The sequence below is a fragment of the Polyodon spathula genome, chromosome 35, assembly GCF_017654505.1.
Source record: "Polyodon spathula isolate WHYD16114869_AA chromosome 35, ASM1765450v1, whole genome shotgun sequence".
Classification (NCBI taxonomy): Eukaryota; Metazoa; Chordata; class Actinopteri; order Acipenseriformes; family Polyodontidae; genus Polyodon; species Polyodon spathula.
The window spans coordinates 1,691,481-1,708,946 of NC_054568.1; the positions used below are offsets into that span (position 1 = coordinate 1,691,481).

General features: G+C 42.5%; 1 protein-coding gene across 2 annotated transcripts in view; it reads left to right on the plus strand.

Moving 5' to 3' along the window:
- Positions 1 to 5,500: 5,500 nt before the first annotated feature.
- The window catches only part of LOC121303886 (protein numb homolog), a 59,895-nt gene continuing 47,929 nt past the window's right edge, over positions 5,501 to 17,466 (plus strand). For both annotated transcript variants that reach the window (XM_041234741.1, XM_041234742.1), the window contains exons 1-2: positions 5,501 to 5,710; positions 10,220 to 10,331. The gene's annotated coding sequence lies outside the window, so the exon portion shown is untranslated. The remainder of the gene's footprint in view (positions 5,711 to 10,219; positions 10,332 to 17,466) is intronic.

Consider the following 17,466-nt stretch of genomic DNA (forward strand, 5'->3'; position numbering starts at 1 on the left):
CTTTTAATTGGCTTCATTTATTACACGTGCTATTTTCTTTCAAATTGATTGGTTCGCGTTTCGTTTTCAATCGGCCAAGTCAGTAGGGGCTGTATTGCGATTACAACGCGCACTAAAGTCAAGGGTGCAGTAAACCAGACCCGGCGGTATTTTGGACCCGGGTGGCCGTCCATCCCTGTGCATTAGTTGGAAAGGTGTTTTTCCCTCCTTATGTTTTGCGAGCGCTTTATAAACTCGCCCGACAGGCCGATGGAAACAGGGCTTGAGAGCAAACGATGGCACGTTTAGCGCTGGGGTTACGGCTTTTAAAAAAGACTTTTTTTTTTTTTTACAAGTAAATGTTTGGATTGACAATCAGCCGCTGTCGTAGCGAGTGTTTGCGATGGGCACAAAGCAAGGCACATGTGTTTACCAAAACAAAACAACAAAAGATAATAAGCAGGGCGCATCTCCAAACCGAACCGCGGTCCGGTGCTTTCACAACGGAACGAGCACTCCCATTGCAGCGCCGCTGATGCTGCGGCTCTCCTGTCTTGATTTACACATGTATAATGTAACTTGTGCCCGTGTGTATAATATTTCCAGTTTCTAACCGCGTCGTTTCGTTTTCTTACCGCTTTCCCAAGTCCTCTTCCAAACCGCGTCTCCTTCCTCAGTCCTGTTCCAGCAGGGGTTAGCGAGCTGATTGGCTACGCTGTCACATGCGATTCCTTTTCGACCAATCCAAGAGCGCAACTCGACTCAATGAGAAAATCCGCACGTCACAATTGGGAGCTGGCTATTGGACACGCCTGCTGTTGCTAAGCGAGGGGCAGGTTTCGTGGAGGCGTGCATGCGAGCACTGAGAACGCGTCATAGGACACGTCACACAGTGTACAGCTCGCGATCTGCGCTGAGGAAAATCAGCAACTCGATAATCAGCAGCTCGATAATCAGCAACTCGATAATCAGCAACTCGATAATCAGCAGCTCGATAATCAGCAACTCGATAATCAGCAGCTCGATAATCAGCAACTCGATAATCAGCAGCTCGATAATCAGCAACTCGATAATCAGCAGCTCTCGATATATCAGCAGCTCTCGATATATCAGCAGCTCGATAATCAGCAGCTCGATAATCAGCAACTCGATAATCAGCAGCTCGATAATCAGCAGCTCTCAGCAGCTCGATAATCAGCAACTCGATAATCAGCAGCTCGATATAATCAGCAGCTCGATAATCAGCAGCTCGATAATCAGCAGCTCGATATTCAGCAGCTCGATAATCAGCAGCTCGATAATCAGCAGCTCGATATTCAGCAGCTCGATAATCAGCAGCTCGATAATCAGCAGCTCGATATTCAGCAGCTCGATAATCAGCAGCTCGATAATCAGCAGCTCGATAATCAGCAGCTCGATAATCAGCAGCTCGATAATCAGCAGCTCGATAATCAGCAACTCGATATTCAGCAGCTCGATAATCAGCAGCTCGATAATCAGCAGCTCGATATTCAGCAGCTCGATAATCAGCAACTCGATAATCAGCAGCTCGATAATCAGCAGCTCGATAATCAGCAGCTCGATAATCAGCAACTCGATAATCAGCAGCTCGATAATCAGCAGCTCGATAATCAGCAACTCGATAATCAGCAGCTCGATAATCAGCAAGCTCGATAATCAGCAGCTCGATAATCAGCAGCTCGATAATCAGCAGCTCGATAATCAGCAGCTCGATAATCAGCAGCTCGATAATCAGCAACTCGATAATCAGCAGCTCGATAATCAGCAACTCGATAATCAGCAGCAGCTCGATATCTCGATAATCAGCAGCTCTCAGCAGCTCGATATCAGCAGCTCTCGATTCAGCAGCTCTCAGCAGCTCGATATCAGCAGCTCTCAGCAGCTCGATAATCAGCAGCTCGATAATCAGCAGCTCGATAATCAGCAGCTCTCAGCATAATCAGCAGCTCGATAATCAGCAACTCGATAATCAGCAGCTCGATAATCAGCAGCTCGATAATCAGCAGCTCGATATTCAGCAGCTCGATAATCAGCAGCTCGATAATCAGCAGCTCGATAATCAGCAACTCGATATTCAGCAGCTCGATAATCAGTAACTCGATAATCAATAACTCGATATTCAGCAACTCGATCAAATTTCAGTCAAAATCGGCGACGTTGGAGCCCTGTGAAAGTTTTATGAAACCCTAATTGTAATCTGTGAGGGGCCTGCGACTGATTGAGCGCAAATCGCTTTTATGAAACGGGCCCCAGTCTAAGTTGTTTCTTTCTAGTTTTAGAGATGTTACTGGTGTTTTTATTTTTCATGTTGACAAGGGTTAACGACTCTGTGCTTCCACCAAGCTAGCTAACAGCTCTGGGAGAGCCGATCACTCAGGAGAGCTGGAATGGAATATTTCCCATGTGGTGGATGGATAATGGCTCCTTCAGGGAAGCGTTTACTGAAATGAACTGATGGGTTTGTAACCCTCTGCTCTCTCTCTCTCTCTCTCTCTCTCTCTCTCTCTCTCTCTCTCTCTCTCTCTCTCTCTCACACACACACACACTCTCTCTCAACCACACCACACAGGTCACATCCTACCCCTCCTGTGAGAGGGGAGGAGGAGCTGCAGAGATCAGTCACAGAGACTGGATACAGCATCTCCACACTGAATAAGAAGAGAGACACAGTGACTGGATACAGCATCTCCACACTGAATAAGAAGAATGACACAGTGACTGGATACAGCATCTCCACACTGAATAAGAAGAGAGACACAGTGACTGGATACAGCATCTCCACACTGTGAATAAGAAGAGAGACACAGTGACTGGATACAGCATCTCCACACTGAATAAGAAGAGAGACACAGTGACTGGATACAGCATCTCCACACTGTGAATAAGAAGAGAGACACAGTGACTGGATACAGCATCTCCACACTGAATAAGAAGAGAGACACAGTGACTGGATACAGCATCTCCACACTGTGAATAAGAAGAGAGACACAGTGACTGGATACAGCATCTCCACACTGAATAAGAAGAGAGACACAGTGACTGGATACAGCATCTCCACACTGTGAATAAGAAGAGAGACACAGTGACTGGATACAGCATCTCCACACTGAATAAGAAGAGAGACACAGTGACTGGATACAGCATCTCCACACTGAATAAGAAGAGAGACACAGTGACTGGATACAGCATCTCCACACTGTGAATAAGAAGAGAGACACAGTGACTGGATACAGCATCTCCACACTGAATAAGAAGAGAGACACAGTGACTGGATACAGCATCTCCACACTGAATAAGAAGAGAGACACAGTGACTGGATACAGCATCTCCACACTGTGAATAAGAAGAGAGACACAGTGACTGGATACAGCATCTCCACACTGAATAAGAAGAGAGACACAGTGACTGGATACAGCATCTCCACACTGTGAATAAGAAGAGAGACACAGTGACTGGATACAGCATCTCCACACTGTGAATAAGAAGAGAGACACAGTGACTGGATACAGCATCTCCACACTGAATAAGAAGAATGACAAAGTGACTGGATACAGCATCTCCACACTGAATAAGAAGAGAGACACAGTGACTGGATACAGCATCTCCACACTGTGAATAAGAAGAGAGACACAGTGACTGGATACAGCATCTCCACACTGAATAAGAAGAGAGACACAGTGACTGGATACAGCATCTCCACACTGTGAATAAGAAGAGAGACACAGTGACTGGATACAGCATCTCCACACTGTGAATAAGAAGAGAGACACAGTGACTGGATACAGCATCTACACACTGAATAAGAAGAATGACACAGTGACTGGATACAGCATCTCCACACTGAATAAGAAGAGAGACACAGTGACTGGATACAGCATCTCCACACTGAATAAGAAGAGAGACACAGTGACTGGATACAGCATCTCCACATGGTGAGGGAATAAGAAGAGACATTTCTGGGCAGTTATTGTAGTGTTATTAAAAATAAACATCCATATTTGTAATATGAACAGATGATCTCCCTTCAAAGCTCCTAATCACTGACTTCATAGTGTGCATATCTTGTCTGTACACATAATTCAGAGACTCAATTAACACATGAACATTAATAACATGAAAGGTCCTTTTTAAATTACAAATGGTACACATCATGAAATAAAATTAAGAGATAATAAAACATAAATCAGCCTGCTCTTATCTTACATAGGGGGCGCTAAAACACTACATACCAAGGGGCTCCTAGGCAAGAACACATGACACCTTTTAAGCAAACCCTTGACTACATGACCGAGCTGGAAATCACTGGCGGTTGCAAGCATTATTTTATGTGTGTTCTTTTGTAGTTGAAGAATTGAATTTGTAATGTTTACACAATGAAAACGTGGTCACATAGCAGATGAGCTCAGATAGGCAAACAAACGTAACATTACATTTGAATATCGGCACCACTACACTTAGTATCAAAAAACAAAACCAACAATAATACAAACTGAGGCATAATCATAGCTTTGTGGTGCCATAATTAATATGAATACCAGGTTTGGTATTGTAATACTACCGAACCCAAAACAAAACAAGCTAGGAAAGACTTGAGCAAATTCTTTACAATTCTGCCGGCTGGTTTCATAGACCCCGATTAGCAGTAATCTTGGAAAACCTTCCCTATAATAACACAAGCTAGTGCGAGATGTTTGCAAATCAAACAAATCTAATCGAGGACTAGAGAACAGCTGGACGTTGACATTGAACAGTTGGACATCTACCCAATCCTGGCTGCAGGAAGTGTTTCCTAGAGTTTAATTCAACAACAGAAACCAACTCATTCACTTAAAATTGTCTTGCGAACGTGAATACTTTTTTTTATACTTCTGAAACGGAGAAGTGCACTTCCAAGTTTTAAAAAGCAGGCCGAAAACAGTGAACAAGACATTCTTCTTTCCAGGAATTTCTAGTTTTCTGCTGCAGGGATCTGTGTGCACTACCGCCCCCTATTGGAAAGTTTAAGAAGTATATCAAATCCTCTGGCGAAGCCGTTTATAATTATTGTCGTTAACAAACGTTTCTAGGCCACCCACATTTGTAGACTGTCCTTCCATTCTGATACTATATATGATTGTTAGGCGATTTATTCTGCCGTCTACTTAAAAAATGCACATATTCTATTCATATTAGACAATATTATTTTTTTTTAAAGTCTCCAAAGATGAACAGAGTTGGTAAATAATAACAAAAACGACCACAACATATAAAAAGGCATACAGCATCCGATTAACATTATAGAAGGATTATTATAATTATTAAAAAAAAAAAAAAAAAAAAAAAAAAAACATCTTAAAATAATTCGGCAGGGAACAAGTTAATTTTATGACCCATTCGTTTCTTATTAGATATGAATGATTTGTATTTACATATTCAATCCCGCTGGTCCAATCAGAAGGGACGTGGGCGTGGCTCTTGGTGCTAGCTGGGCTGTGTGACAAGATCTGAAGAGCCAGCAACTGGCGCACAGAAAGCGTAGAGACGGCCACAAAGTAGCTGAGATTTATTATCTATTTCTTTTACTTAGAGAGCAAGCCGACCCAATTCTGGACTAGTTATTTTGTTTTATCAACGATAAGATAATAGCAGTATCAGGCTTTTCTTTTTTTGGTGCATTTTTTTTTTGGATTACACTAAGGGAAGATATATCAAAAGCCCTCCTGGTTAAACGGTAAGTAAAACGCATTATTTTCTCCTCGATTTCTATTGCAACACAAGCCGGGTGTGTTCAGGAGAATTCAAACATTTACTTTGTCTGTTATTATACGTGGCCTTTAAATAACGTCGCTAGATGTAAGTTGCACGCAGAAGATTGGAGCAGTGTTTTGTGGATGGGACTGGAAATGTCCAGAAACGTTGCACCCTGACTCCGTGTGAAGTGGAATGGAAGGAGCGAGCACCCTGACCGCATAGCTGTGGTCTCCAGAAGCGAATGGTTATTCGCGTTTTTTATTCACTCCCCCAGGCTAAAAACTCACGTATGCCTATGAAAATGATAGAAACATGGGGCTTGGAAGTGAACAACGCTGCGTAGCAGGACTCGTCCTGGGTCTGGATTAGCGTGCTGTGCGTCGCTGCAGAGCGCTCCAAAAAATGTGCGCTTGGTAATATCGATGTTGCTGCTTACTGTATATGATAATCTAATAGCTAATTGATCCGGATCCCTTGTGGTTTGCTTTTCAATAGTTCATTTCTTAGTTTCCCGCTGTGCAGTACAGTGTTCCTTTTAAACGGCAGTGGTCTCCCCCCCCCTCAGCTTGGTAAACTTTCAGAACACTTTAGCCAAACTTAAGGCCAATGAAATACGTTTCTCTCTTTCTGCAGCTCTTTGGGTTTTTAATATAGCTCTTTCTGTAAATTTAAAGACCAATTCAATATAATGCTTAACATTAAAGCAGCCTGTCGAATTCAGGTCCACACTGTTTCAACATCCATCCATTTAAAGCGCGACTGACCACGGCAACTGTTCATTCAGCTGAGCTGGCACAGTACTGAATTGGACTTGATGAAACATCTAACAACGCACACAAACCATTCTGATTCATGTACTTCAAACCTACTCTGTCCCTAACTGTGTTTCATTACCTCACCCTCCTCCCGTCCCTCTAATAATAGTGACATTACACAACCTCTTTCCAGGTGGAGGTCAGTCAAGAACGGTCACTACTGCTGTGCAAATCTGTCCAATCCTTTCCATATGCACACCTCTAAGCCTTCATGGTCCATCAGGTGGTCTGTATTGGCAGATAGTGACCTTCAGGTTGGGCTGAGGACCTCAACAAAGGTTATTATCTGACCTATAAGGACCAGCACGGCGGTCATTAGTGCTATGAAGAGTATCATTTTGATATTTCATTAAAAGAAACAAACCTTCCAAAACCATTCCCTACACTAATCTTCCATGTAGAGTGTTGGGTGACCAACTGGCTCCTTCACAACAGGACACACCTGCAAAGAGAGGTGAAGCGACTTCAAGGCTTTCATTGGCTAGTTAACAACATTCAGGGTCATTTCAACCAATAGGAACACAGATAACCAACCCCCCCCCCCCCCCCCCCCCCCCAGCCAGTAAAATATCCTGACTAAGTGGATGTTAAAAATTGAGATGACCCGAGTCATGTTTTTTTGTTAATCACATTATGATTTAAATATTAAATACATCATTTAAAGTACCAGTCAGTTGTTTTTTTTAATTCCTAAACAAAATGAATTATGTTTTTTTTTTTTTATTATTTCTACATGAAATTTTAAAATAATGAAATCACATCTTATCAGACGGCAAGGACTGTAAGATGTTGACACGCCAGCCTGAGACTCCAGCAGCTTCTTCACTGCTGATCGCCGTGCTGTGCAATCCTGTCTTGCTCTTCGTTCATCATTTGGAAATACCGTATCCCAATTAAACAGACAGTTAAGAAAGAACATTAAGAAAGTTTACAGAGGAGAGGAGGCCATTCGGCCCATCTTGCTCGTTTGGTTGTCAGTAGCTTATTGATCCCAGAATCTCATCAAGCAGCTTCTTGAAGGATCCCAGGGTGTCTGCTTCAGCAACATTACTGGGGAGTTGGTTCCAGACCCTCACAATTCTCTGTGTAAAAAAGTGCCTCCTATTTTCTGTTCTGAATGCCCCTTTATCTAATCTCCATTTGTGACCCCTGGTCCTTCTTTATTTTTTCAGGTTGAAAAAGTCCCTTGGGTCGACATTGTCAATACCTTTTAGAAATTTGAATGCTTGAAATAGGTCGCTGCGTAGTCTTCTTTGTTCAAGACTGAATAGATTCAGTTCTTTTAGCCTGTCTGCATATGACATGCTTTTTAAACCCGGAATAATTCTGATCGCTCTTCTTTGTGCTCTTTCTAGAGCAGCAATATCCTTTTCGTAGCGAGGTGACGGTTTTACATTCGGAAGATCAAAGTCTTTACTGTTAAGGAAATACATATTTGTTTGCACCCGTCCATTTTATTTTGTTGTATCAATGATTTGCGGACATGTTTCATTTACAGTAACAAAATTTTACCGTAGTTCTGCATCACAACGGATCGTTATCTCTCTCGTTAGAATATCCTGTAACGAGATGCCTGCTTTTGTTTTCCTTGTTGCATTTACTGGACAGTAAATGACAGGGATACAGGTTGTACAGTATGTGTGTTTAACAATTGGAAATCTGCTCTTGAACCTGAAAGGGGTGTACCCAAACATGCCACGAGTCAAGTGGACTTTTCGTAAACTGTTTGAATACACTCCACAGAAAGACCCTGCATTAGCAGAGATAGCAAAGGCTGTACCACAGAATGCAAAGTATGCATGAAAAGATATACAAAATGAGGTGATAGAGACCTTAAATGAAATTGTACTTAATCAAACTAAAGACAAATGTGAGCATTGTGAATCTAGTGGGTGCTGTATCAAAAGTGATGGGACAGGAGATAAGTGCAGTGTGGAAAATCTGTCCGTCATGATAAGGTTTGCTAGTGATTCAGTACCCGAGAAACGTCAGATTGGCTTGAATTACATCAGTTGGATGCAGAATACATTACAGCTCAGACACAAACGCCTCTCTGAAGTCGGCTTTAATGCTGACAGCATCATCGGCCTGTGCTGTGATGGTGCCTCAGTGGTGAGTGGGGTTAATGGAGGTGTGCAGGCTTAGCTGCAAAGACAACTAGGAAGGCACATTCCATACATACATTATTACAACTGTCGCCTGCACTTAGCTGTAGCGCATGCATCTCAAACTGAACCGTTTTCTTTGATCTTTGTAATTCTCTGAATGCATTTTGTCATCGCCACTGTGTTACTCAAAGGTACAGTGGCCCTCCACTAAAGAGATTGCTGGAAATTCACTTGACAAGCCATTTTGAAGTGACCAAAGGTGCTGATCAACAGGATCGTATCTCGTTATACTGTCAGAAGTCTCGGAGGATGATTATACACAGAGGCATCCAGACCTTTTTTTTCTCGGCTTGAGAGACAGAACTTCTTGAAGTTCCTCGTCCATATTCTTGATATTTTAAAGGACGGCAATGCTGTTCTTCAGTTACAATCTGATCTGTGCTCGGCTAGTGAAGTGATAAATGCATCAGTAGATGCGTTAAAAGATCTTGGTAAAGGTGAAGATTTCTGGACTCTGTAGAGTAGCTGTAGATGAGAACCACGAGTAAGCAGCTAGCTGATTCTGTAGTGCTTTCAGCACTAGGACATGCAGACTCTGGAAGCACAGCTGAATCAGACTGTAGTCTGACAATAAAGAGGGAACAGATTTTTTCAAAAGAATCTGGATGTAATGAAGGCTTTGTCTTGTCCATTACACGTCTCGATGCTACCATGTTAGAGCCTTTTGAGGTGAGAGCTGTTGACACAGCCATGAGACTGTTGAGTTTTTTAAGCAACGTAGGTTTAGCTGTAACAAAGATGCAGACTGTGCCACGGTTTGTAATCGTCTGCGTGGATCTTTTAAGTTTTAAAGGAATAGAACAAGATGACACATAGCAAAACATCATCTGAAGTGCTGTGCACAGGGATGGCGGAGACACTGAACACATCTAAAAGAATATTTCATATTTGGTGCGTCAAAGTTGATGTTTAAAAGTGTATGTCTAAACCAGTTTGTTCAATTTTTGATTGTTTTGTATCTTTTCGCTAATTTTACATACAAATTTCTTTGCAACACAGCCTGCTAAACATAGGAACATGTAATGGTTGAACTGTACTGTGCATCAATAGTATGTAGCTACAAATACTTCTGGTGAAATTATTCAATTCCTGTTCCAGTTCAAAATGCCCATTTCTGACTTCATAACGCTATCAAGAAACAAGATATGTGTGTTACTTCTTAAATTAGGTAAAGCATTTTTTAATCTGTGCTAACTGGAATTGGTATATTGCTTCATAGCTTGAGTAAATCTCTATCGTTGTTATAGTTTTTAACTGGCCCCCAGAATCGTAGTTAAGATAGTCATATGACACAGTCATGTGTCCAAAAACCTGCCCTTTCCTGATTTGTGTGACCTTTGGGGTTAATTTTGATTCTGAGGACCAAGTGAAGCATAGGGTGGGAATTAAGGTTGATGTGTAAAAATACTCGGGGTGAGAGGTCACCATTTCAGTTAAATCATTGTAATGAATGCATTTGAGGTGGCCTATATAGCATGACCCCAGTGTGTGTTTTGTTCCACACAGGTTCTGTTTCTCAGCAAGAGATGCCAGAATATTGACCAATCAGAGGAGTAAGGAGAAAGACATACAAAGTGACGAGAGCCAGTTTGAGGATCTCTCTTCTTTTGAAGAATAGGTGAGTTTGGTATAGCTTTTGTTTTTAATTGTTTGTATTAACTGTATCCCTGATGACATGGATATAGTGGAGTTGTTCATAGCCATGGATGTGGATTGAAATTAATAGTCCCGGAAAGGCATTCCACTCACACACAAACATGTATGCCTCTAGTCATATGTATGTAAATCTTTTAAAACGGTAAAATACATAGCATTACCTCTTCTTCATAGCTGTCAAGTCCTAACATACAAGAAGACCTTTGGAAGCACTGAATCCCCAATCCTTTTGCCGTGGCATGTATATTTCATATGAATGGCATTGGAAGCACTTGTCCGCATAGCTGCTGATGAGTTAATAACGATATCCCCATAACACCCATACTTGCGTCTCGACTACAGAGCTGGGTTCGCGTCCAGCCCTCGTCTCTCCCTTCAGTTCAGCGGGTTGAGGTGTCAGGTCGTTCCACACTCCGGTGCAGACAGTATCAGAGTCCCGGGATGCTGCTGTGACGATGGGCCAGCATGTGAGCTGTGTTTGTTTACTGTGAATGTACTAATCTGGAAGAGACCCTATGAACATGCTATTCATCAGGAAGGTGTCAGTCAGACCGTAGAGAGAGAGAGAGAGAGAGAGAGAGAGAGAGAGAGAGAGAGAGAGAGAGAGAGAGAGAGAGAGAGAGAGAGAGAGAGAGAGAGAGAGAGAGAGAGAGAGAGAGAGAGAGAGAGAGAGAGAGAGAGAGAGAGAGAGAGAGAGAGAGAGAGAGAGAGAGAGAGAGAGAGAGAGAGAGAGAGAGAGAGAGAGAGAGAGGGCCCTGGGGAATAGAGACACCAGATGGATGGAGCTGAGAAACAAGCAGCCCCTTGGAAACATTTGAGTACCGTAAGTGTTTATACATTGTGGGTATATTCATTTAAATACATTGTAATTTAGTCATACTGTTGATGCTGTCTTAGTTTAGTTTTTATCAGCATGGTACAGAGACGCAGGGCTGTATTTTAATGGTGTATCTTGATGACGCCTCTAAAATGCATCAGCCTAGTTTTTTGCAAATCTTACTTCAATGCATTTCTGTTGTCCGAAAGAAGGCCTCCATGTAGATTAATATAGAGGTAATGAAAGGCTGTATTTAGCTCTGCTACTGTGTAGACCATTGAGATAGAGCACACAGAGTACTTTCTCTTAGTAGTGGATAAACTTTCACCATGACAAAGGGAGGGTACTCAAATGCTTTCTCCAGTGCACAATATGCATCGTATTTAATGTATTTATATTTCAAGTTTTTATTGTTACTCGCCAATCAAATTGCATTTTGGGTGACTTCCAATATAACCCAGCGTACCTCTGTACAGCAATAACCCCTGCAATGCATCTCATGAGATAAGAAGGCACAGTAGAAGGTCTTGATGAGAGGGTTGTGATCTGATACTTGTCAGGGAGATTGGGACAAAGACTGACTGTTTGGTTTCATGCGGAGCACCAATGGAACAGAACAGCAGGTAATGATTGTAGTCTTCAAGATACTAAGTCTGTGATGAGGAATCAATATATAGGGTTGGTTCAGCAATGCCAGCTGCAATGAAACCTAATTCACACCCACTGCTGAAGATATGAATAATAACTTGCATAGACCTAAACATTAATAACAAAAATACCAAGAGAAAAAGAAATGCTGAAAATGTTTTAATAAGTGCCTATGCTTAGTGTTAAACATGTTGACTTTGAAAATGTATAATGATACCAGAATACCAGACAGCATTGCATTTCCAATACCTCCAGAGTGTCCCCCACAATGTGTAAAAGGGTCTCTTTCTAGTGACGGATTGTACTACAGTGGCCTCTTTTATAGCCTTATGGAGACAGTGGTTCATTTGTTATAGATGAAGGCAGATTGATTACGTTGCATTGCTGTTGCCTCTTGGTTCTGCACAGTGGTTGCGGTCTACGCTCTCCTGTGGTGCGTTGGTGCTGGACAGATGTGGTCTAGTAGCACTTAGGGTGAAGGATTGGGAATACGATTGTATTGCAACAGATGGGATATTAACAGGAAGTCTTGAGAGTGAGCTGAGCCTGATCTGATATTCCAGACAGCGTGCAGTCCTTGAGAAATGCACCCAGATTCGACGCTTATCTCTCCTGTGATCTTGGAGCTGGACAGGGCAGGTGTAAGAAGCAGGTGAATGAAATAGCAAAAGGAAAATGGGCCCCTTCTTCAACAGACTGGAGGAAAGGAAGACACAGAGTGATCCTTTGAGGAGAAATACCCATTGGGGCTTTTGGTTCAGTTTTACCGCTAATGTGAAGCGTTAGGAATAAAGTCAGAAGCAACCTTTTTAAATACCAGCTTCCAAACACTAAAAGTAGAGCAAGAAGGCAGTCTACTGTATGAAGTAAAACATTTTATGTGAACCTAGAAAAGCATAGCAAGTAAAGGCAGCCACATGGTCGTGATGCAGTATTTCAGAGTGCTCCAAAACTGGACTCTGCACTGAAAACATCCTGGGTATCTACCCATGTCCGAGACCAAAGTACCAGCTGTGTGTTTTACAGAGGGTAGTACGCTTTTTTCTATTGCAGAGACCCTGATTAACTGATATAATAAAAGCCCACATTTCTGTCCTATTTCTCCTTGCATTAGAACAGCCTTTTTCCAATATGATACTATACAACATTGGTACTTAGATGGTTTTCTTGTTTTTTTTAAACACAGTTGAGGGTATGGAATGGGTTCCCTAGCCATGACTCATTGGGATCCTTAAAGACCCTACTTGACAGTGTTTTGAGATCAGTCAGCAACTAACATTGCTTGCTTGAATGGCCACTCTCTTTGTATGCTCTTATTACATTCTTTGTGTTAATTCCAATTCTGTACAGCTGTGGCCAAAAGTTTTGCATCACCGTATTGAATGAACTCATTTTGCTTCAGTGTTGAATGAAACCTGCTGAATAATGTTACATTAATGTATTGAATTACACACTGCTTGTAGTTTTCCATATACTGACAAAAATTGAAAACATTGACATTTTGAAATGTAACATGAAATGCTGTACTACTATTACAGCTTCTGATAGACTTTCGCGATATCATTTGGTAGTTTCTTTGATTCTACATGATGTAAAATAAAAGATCTAAATTATGTTCAATATATATATATATATATATATATATATATATATATATTACACATTGATTTTGACGAAGTTGACCCATAAACTGTACACTAAATTGATTAATTCGACCAATTAAGCTTCTAAAGCACTTAATTGGTCCAATTAAGTAATATAGGGTATGGCTAACCTATAACGCTGCAACTGTCAAATACCTTTCTCACAGGTCTGCACACACCCAGCCTTCACACAGGCCTCAACACCGCAACCCACACAGCCCTGTCCACAGGGTTTCCCTTCCTTTTATGCAGGGCTAAGTGTGCACAGGTGTTTCCATTAACCAATAACCTCTTTGCTAATTTCCCAATTGCCCCATTAACTTTTCAAGATGGCTGCCTCTTGCCGCCACCCTCAAGATGGAATAGATGTCTCCCAGCCCCACAGGGTCCTAAAGCTTCTTGGACCACAACATATTTCACATAATCCTAAACAGCGTTGGAAAAAGACATGCCATGTGAAGTATTTCATGGTTGTTTTTTGGTTTTGGATATTTTTTTTTTTTCAAAACAATTAGGGGCACCGTATCACAGTCTCTCATTCTACCGAGTAATAAAGTTGAATAGTTGTATGTCCTGTTGAGGCTAAGGCCTGTGTGAAGGCTGAGTGTGTGCAGACCTGTGAGAAAGCTTCCCTTCCAGAATGCAGGAGCTGCACCGCCCCCCAGAATGCAGGAGCTGCACCGCCCCCCAGAATACAGGAGCTGCACCGCCCCCCAGAATACAGGAGCTGCACCGCCCCCCAGAATACAGGAGCTGCACCGCCCCCCAGAATGCAGGAGCTGCACCGCCCCCCAGAATACAGGAGCTGCACCGCCCCCCAGAATACAGGAGCTGCACCGCCCCCCAGAATACAGGAGCTGCACCGCCCCCCAGAATACAGGAGCTGCACCGCCTCCCAGAATGCAGGAGCTGCACCGCCCCCCAGAATACAGGAGCTTTACAAGAAAAGGCTTAAAGACGGTTCACAAAGCTACGGCATTGACAGTGCTTTGAAACTGAACTTGACTGGTTACAGCCTCTTGCAATGAGTCGGTGCAGCGATCAGGTTCACACACATGCGTGCTTAAAACTCACACAGTTCTGTATTTGTTTGCTGGACACTCTGCCTCAGCAATACTCGGAATGGTTTTTTGGAGATATATTTGAAATCGCTGTTATTGCTAATGATTGACAGGACGTGTTAAATTGAATTTTACGGAGAAGGCACATTTTTATATGGCCTGCTAATGGTACTGATTAGTGCTCCAGACCCCCTGCAGTGTTTGCAAGAAACACATTACATTACCTTTGCCGTGTCTCGTGTTTTTCTTTTCAACATATTCCTAATAGTTTTGATTAGGCAATTATTTTTTAAAACCTTTTACTTGGGAATAAATCATTTTTCTTCTAAACCTTGCAGTGTCTCCAGATGACGCTCCTTCCTGCAACAACGCTGGTTCTCTGATAGGTACGAGAGGGGTATTGTGGGATCAGAAAACCAGCATTGTTGCAGGAGGGAGCGTGATTTGGATACACCACAATCTTTGGAAGACTTTTTTTCTTTATTTTCTCATGGCAAAGCGCTCCCAAGAAAATGTTGAGAAATGTATTGCCTAGTTGAGTTGAGACCCATGATGGGTGATTACAAACTTCAAAACAGTCGACAATACATTTAAAGAAATTTATGGATAGCCTGGGACACTGCAGAGGAAGTGTCATGAGTTTCTTGTAAACTTTGTCAGATGTTTTGTTACACCTTTTTAAAAAGGAGGAAAGGTTTTGGTGTGTCAACCATGAGGTTCAATAATATGCCTAACAAGGACAACCCAGGATTGGTTTACAGGGCAATGTTAATTTCACTGTTAATCCAAAATTTGGAGTACAAGCAGGAGGCTGTACTGGTGTTGCTCGCTTCTGGACAGAAATTGTTTCTCTCATTCTTGGAGTTTGCAGGGTTAAATAAATAAATAGAATTTAAAATTGCAGGACTCGGAAGAAATCTGTCAGTAATTGCATCAGCTTTTTTTCCCCCGGACTCCCAACTCGAGATTGCTGTTTTGCACTGAAATTCACTGCGCAGGACCTGAGTGAAACTGCATATTAGAGATCAGAACTCACTCAGCCTGCCTGGTGCAGTAGGATAAAACACAAGTCTTGTCAGTTTTTTTGGGTCACAAAATATATTTCGTTGGACTTTTTAGCATGTAAGGCTTTGTTATAGGCCTGTGGATGAATAAAACAAGATAGTTAAAAACAACTCCCATTTCCATTAAAAGCCCCTTTAGCTTCAGTACAATTTATTTTCTCTCCTTGAATGTATAGTTGTACTTATATCTTTTCCATTCTCTCTTTTGAAAAGTCTACGAAGCTGTAACAGACTTTAATAGCAGCCGCCTTCTATAACTTATGCTTGTCGGTTCTCCCAAGCTTTTAATGCTAGAGTCCCTCTTCAATTAGAATATCACATGCTATGCCATCCTGCTTTGCTGAAACTGAGACAGGTGAATGTCTAGTGCCTTCTCATCTGGACCTGCATGGTGGAGAGGTGCAGTGCCTTCTCATCTGGACCTGCATGATGGAGAGGTCTAGTGCCTTCTCACCTGGACCTGCGTGGTGGAGAGGTGCAGTGCCTTCTCGTCTGGACCTGCGTGGTGGAGAGGTCTAGTGCCTTCTCGTCTGGACCTGCGTGGTGGAGAGGTCTAGTGCCTTCTCGTCTGGACCTGCGTGGTGGAGAGGTCCAGTGCCTTCTCGTCTGGACCTGCGTGGTGGAGAGGAGCAGTGCCTTCTCGTCTGGACCTGCGTGGTGGAGAGGTCTAGTGCCTTCTCGTCTGGACCTGCGTGGTGGAGAGGTCCAGTGCCTTCTCGTCTGGACCTGCGTGGTGGAGAGGTCTAGTGCCTTCTCGTCTGGACCTGCGTGGTGGAGAGGTCTAGTGCCTTCTCGTCTGGACCTGCGTGGTGGAGAGGAGCAGTGCCTTCTCGTCTGGACCTGCGTGGTGGAGAGGAGCAGTGCCTTCTCGTCTGGACCTGCGTGGTGGAGAGGAGCAGTGCCTTCTCGTCTGGACCTGCGTGGTGGAGAGGAGCAGTGCCTTCTCGTCTGGACCTGCGTGGTGGAGAGGAGCAGTGCCTTCAGAGATGTTCCAAAGTGAAGAAAACTTCTAGAAATGAAAAGCTGAGCTAATAATGAAATGCACAGCAGCACTTGCTCTATAGGGCTGGCCTCTCGGTTGTAGCTTTGAATGATTTACAACAGTGAAATCTTTGAAAATGATGTAAAAAGGTCTCATTGCTCGTCACATTTTTTAATAAAAATAAAAGAACAAGCACTTTTCTTTTCTCCTGTATTTCTGTGCCATGGTTAAATGTATGCACATTTTTTTGGTGTTAATTTTTTTTAAAGGGCTCAGTAAATATTACCTATAATATAATGTGTAAACGCCCAGCTATTGACATTGAGATTGTAGATTTGACTAATGCAGCCGTTTCCTTCTAATTCACCCAGACCGTCCCCTGACATGCACTGCTAAGTGTTTGTGAACTGCAGCAGAGCAATGTTCTGTTCTCGGAAAGCCCACTGATAATACAGGATTTCCAGCTATTCATGCGAGGTTGCTGATTCGTGAGGTGAACGAGGGCTAGACAGAGATCCCTGCTGTATACAACCAGTATCAACTAGAGCTGCATGGGAGGGGGGTTGAGAGCTTCATTTTTGCTTTGAAGGTGGCCAGATCTACAGTAAGACTGGTAATGCTTTTCCAGCAGGCACACTGTGAGGGAGCACCCCGTTTACAATGAGTCATGAGTATGTTGTACAACGTTATATATGACTTACTATTCCTGCAATATGTAGCCGTGTTAGTTTAATTCCTTGTGCAGCTTAGCGACAGTGTTTTATATCAATAACGGTATATTGCATAATAACAGAAATTAAAACCCTAAATATTTAACGTTAAGAAAACAAATTAAACTCTTGCATGTTTGTAGGTACTGTTATGCATTGCTAGAAATACTGT